Consider the following 4,912-nt stretch of genomic DNA (forward strand, 5'->3'; position numbering starts at 1 on the left):
TCATCACTGTCCACCTGTGGCTGTGTGGACGTGCTTGGCCCCGACCCTATCTCTTGCCCTTCAGCGGACACCGAAGGCATTGCCAGAGAGGAGGGTCCTGGAGAGGGAGGCCTTGCCAACTCCTCTCCTTCACTCTCGGAGTCCTCTCCTGCCGATGACACAGGCTCAGGTAACGGAGCCACAACAGCCGGGAGAAAGGCACTGGAGACAAAATAGAGGCTGGAGGCTGATTAGAAAGATGGTTTAATGATGAAGCAGAACCACATAGGCGGTTCTGGTGCTGCTGGACCACAAGGAGTTGAGACTGGGGTTTTTTTATACCTTCTCTTGGGCTTTGCACTTGAGCTTCCTGTTCCTGTGCAAGAACATGTATTCTATTGGCTGTTATAGGGGTTATGTAGGGGTCATAGCTAGCTCTATAGGCAAAGTACACATCCCAGGTGTTTGTCTGAGCAAGGTTTGGTTGAGGTTTCTGAGGGTGATACAGTGAAGGGGCGTTGGGCAATTCCTGTTGTAGGCTGAGGGCTAATCCTACCTTTGTTGGATTTTGCTGCAGGAAATTTTTGCCTATGAATAGAGCTACCTAGATACTTTATTTATTTATTTATTTATTTATTTATTTATTTATTTATTTATTTATTTATTTATTTAGATTTGTATACCGCCCTTCTCCCGAAGGACTCAGGGCGGTGCACAGCCAAATTAAAATACATACAATACAAAATTTAAAATAATTTAAAACAGAATTAAATCCAATTGGCTTCCCGAAATATTTAAAACCCATTACCCTTAAAATAACCCTTTTAAAATTTTAAGCCAGCCCAGCTTGCTGGAATAGGAAGGTCTTCAAAGCTCGACTTGGCTTCTTTCAATAAGCTCTTTATCTCTTAAGTGCTGGCATCTATTAAGAAAGGTGGGAGCTGCTTTCTGTCTCCAAGAGCATGTTTCTCCGTCTCTCCCTTTAGGGAAATATTATATTCTGCCTTTTTAAAATATTCCTCAAAATATCTCATTCTTCTAAGAGAGGCTTCCCTAACACACTGGTTTCCAGCCAGTGACATCAAACTTTACATAACTTGTAAAGTTATGTAAAAATCCCTAATAAAATAGCCTTGGTTATATTTTAATTTTTAAATCACTGATTTTAAAATCGACTTAAATTTTTAACACATGAAATTATTACATTAAAAGATTAATGTCCACTATATTTAATACGATTAAAAATTATATTAATCAAAGGAAGAAGAAGCTGGACTGGAAGTAAAAATAGGTCCACTGTCTTCCCATCCCAGGGAATGTTTGATTTGCTAAAGGAATTTGGGGTCCTTATAAAATTGAGAAAATGAGAAAAGGCTCAGAATAAATTGTGGGAGAAAGAGGGAGAAAGAAAAAGGAGAGAAAACCTTCAGCAGAAGGGAGTAGGAAAACCATATAGAGTAACTCAGTACATAGTAACATAGTCATGTAGATTTTGGGGCTGTATTGCACTGGCTGAGCTTAAACCAAAGAGGTAAGTATCAATAAATTGTGTAGAAAAAATTCAGCTATTTCCTTAGAAAATTCCAGTTTTCCTGGAGAGAAAGCTTATTCAATGGAAAGAAAATAGAAAAAGTTGCTTTGCATTCTACTGGCATGCAGTGGAGCTTTGCCTTTGGGAGAAAAAAATATTTCATGTACACATTAAGTCAGATCCTATTTTACAGAATTGTATTTTTGAAGAAGGTAGGGAAGGGGAGAAAAAAAAAAAGAGGGGGCACCCAGATTTGAACTGGGGACCTCTTGATCTGCAGTCAAATGCTCTACCACTGAGCTATACCCCCAGCTGCCTATTTCCTCTTTTCTAATAGGCTTGGTTTATAGCTGTTTATTCGTTCCTCACTTCCCTTCTGGCTTTTTTCAGTAATGAGTTTATTGCAAGGAGAAGCAACTGCTTTGCTTCCTGCTACAGGAATAGAGCTGAGTCAGTGGTAAAACATTTGGCTGCAGATCATTTTTCTAAGTGTTTGATTAGGAAGGGCTGGAACGAAGAGGGAAAATTGTGATGCAATAGAGGAGCTGAAAGCAGGCTTCCCAGGCATTTCCACCATGTAGTAGGCAATAGAATAGAATAGAATAGAATAGAATAGAATAGAATAGAATAGAATAGAATAGAATAGAATAGAATAGAATAGAATAGAATAGAATAGAATTCTTTATTGGCCAAGTGTGATTGGATACACAAGGAATTTGTCTTTGGTGCATTTGCTCTCAGTATACATAAAAAGACAAGATACATTCATCAAGAATCATTAGAATAGAATAGGATAGGATAGGATAGGATAGGATAGGATAGGATAGGATAGGATAGGATAGGATAATAGGATAGGGATAGGATAGGATAGGATAGGATAGGATAGGATAGGATAGGATAGAATAGAATAGAATAGAATAGAATAGAATTCTTTATTGGCCAAGTGTGACTGGACACACAAGGAATTTGTCCTTGGTGCATATGCTCTCGTTGTCATTATCATTAACGCTGGCCAATGTCAAGACAAGTTAAAGGAAGATTTTTTTTATTTTTATTTATTTTTATATGCCGCCCTTCTCCGGAGACTCAGGGCGGCTTACAAGGTGTTAAGCAATAGCCTTCATGCTTTTGTATATTTTATACAAAGTCAGCTTATTGCCCCCACAAACCGGGTCCTCATTTTGCCCACCTTAGAAAGGATGGAAGGCTGAGTCGACCTTGAGCCTGGTGAGAATTGAACTCGCAGTAATTGCAGGCAGCTGGTTGTTAAATGCTGCCTTAGTATGAGGCATTAGCCTCCTACGCCACTCAGGCTCCTTGTGAGGATGTGGTCGATCCTCACACATCACAGAGACTGGGCTGCCATTTGTCAGATATGGTGTAGGGCAGTGATAGCTAACTTTTTTGCCATCGCGTGCCAAAAATGTGGGGAGCATGGGGGGGGTTGCACACACGCGTGCCCACACCCATGATTCAATGCCCCCCCCCGCACCCCCACACATGTGCACCAACCTCCCTGTGCTATCCCCGCTTTTGGCACGTGATGGCAAAAAGGTTAACAGTTGGCCCGGTAGGCCTGTTTTTCACCCTCCCCAGGCGCCAGAGCCTTTCTTGGAGCCTGGGGAGGGTGGAAACAGCCTTCCTCACCCCCGAGAGCACCTCCGGAGGCCGGAAACAGCCCGTTTCCTGACTTCTAGTGGGCCCAGAAGGCCCAAAAATCAGCTGGCCGGCGCGCACATGCGCGCTGGAGCTGAGCTACAGCAATGCTCATGTGCCCACAGATATGACTCCACGTGCCACCTGTGGCACCTGTGCCATAGGTTCGCCATCATGGGTGTAGGGTTTCCTGCTAGGGGTTGGGGTTGGACTAGATGACCTACAAGGTCCCTTCCAACTCTGTGAATCTGTTAAATCTGTTATCCACCCACTGAGTGATTCTGGATGTTCTGTCCCCGTCTCACACATGCACACAAACAGACAGCCGGGGGTTAAATAAACTGGCGGACAACCAATTCTTCTGATAAGAGGCTTGACAGCAACCCAGTAGCTGCTTGCCAAGAACTTTACTCATAAACAAGATACACACAGTTCAAGAATTGTCCAGTCCGTAATTAAATCCAAGGCAGATAATGCTGTTTCCAAAGATGCAATGTGACTTGATAGTAGTTAGTTTTGTCCGTCACAGAGTCTGAATGGCCACCTCACCCCCTTTTATACCCTGTGAGGTGTGGTTCAGTGACTCAGCTTAATCTCTGGCACGCCTCTTCTTCTGTTGCGCGCGCTTATCTCTGCGACGCTGGCGTGGATCCAGCCAAGACTCATTTCCCTCATCACTGTCCACCTGTGGCTGCATGGACGTGCTTGGCCCCGGCCCTATCTCTTGCCCTTCGGCGGACACCGAAGGCATTGCCAGAGAGGAGGATCCTGGAGAGGGAGGCCTTGCCAACTCCTCTCCTTCACTCTCGGATTCCTCTCCTGCCGATGACACAGGCTCAGGTAACGGAGCCATAACACCGGGTGGTGAATAAAACAAAAAACAAAACTCATTAAGAATAGTCAATAAGCCTGGAATTCCAACTTTCAGAAAAAGAAAATGAAAAAGCCATATTGGGCGAGAAGAAAAATACCTCCAAAGTCCCTTCCAACTCTGTTACTGTTACTGAAATATCTTGTCTGAGCTTTTAACCACTTGGGGCATTTCCGTTACAAGGTGAACAAATCCACCAAAGGGGGGGGGGGCGGGCTTCTTGGAGGTCTTTCTCTTAATCCAGAAATGAGGCTGTCCGGCTTGCCCTTGTCGGCAACGCTTCAGAAATAATGTCCTTCCACGATGAGCGACAGGAAACGAGTCCTGTTGACAGGAATTGACCTACATCGGAGCGATTGGCTTCCAATGTGGCCGAGGAGGGGAAGAGAATGATGTTAAGGGCAGTAAAAACAAGGAAGGAGGTCATTATGTCAACCTCTTGTCCCAAGGAAGGTGGAGATCCAGCTGTGTACACAAATCCAGAGTTGTCATTCTGGAGCAGAAGAGGGAATCCATTTGAATGGCAGGTTTGTTCTTGAGAGGGTCGCCTCCATCTTGGCTCTGGGGTGGGAACTGTCTGCTGTGGGGTTGTTGTTTTTTTTTCCACACATGTTGCCAAACATCTTTAGAAGGATCTGTATTCTTGAGGGACTTCCCACACACCTGGTCATGGATCTAATAACAGTTTACACCAGTCTAAACACTCCGGGGTGCCTCTTAACCTCCAGGGTAGAATTCTGTTTGAAGGAGGCCTTTTGAGCAATTGAATTACCTTTTCTTTCTTTCCTTTTTTTTTTTTTTACAGCTTTATTGAAATTTGGAAAAAATATAAAAAAAGGGGAATAAAGAGGGAAAAAAAGGAGAGAAGCAGTAAG

At 43.6% G+C, this 4,912-nt stretch overlaps 1 non-coding gene across 1 annotated transcript; it reads right to left on the minus strand.

Moving 5' to 3' along the window:
* Window positions 1-1,748: 1,748 nt before the first annotated feature.
* Window positions 1,749-1,820, minus strand: TRNAC-GCA (transfer RNA cysteine (anticodon GCA)). Its single transcript has one exon. It is a non-coding gene; the product is annotated as a tRNA-Cys (tRNA).
* Between the last annotated feature and the right edge of the window lie 3,092 nt (window positions 1,821-4,912).

Source organism: Pituophis catenifer, unplaced genomic scaffold, assembly GCF_029215685.1.
Source record: "Pituophis catenifer annectens isolate HBS135680 unplaced genomic scaffold, rPitCat1.0.hap2 SCAF_12, whole genome shotgun sequence".
In the NCBI taxonomy this organism is placed as follows: domain Eukaryota; kingdom Metazoa; phylum Chordata; class Lepidosauria; order Squamata; family Colubridae; genus Pituophis; species Pituophis catenifer.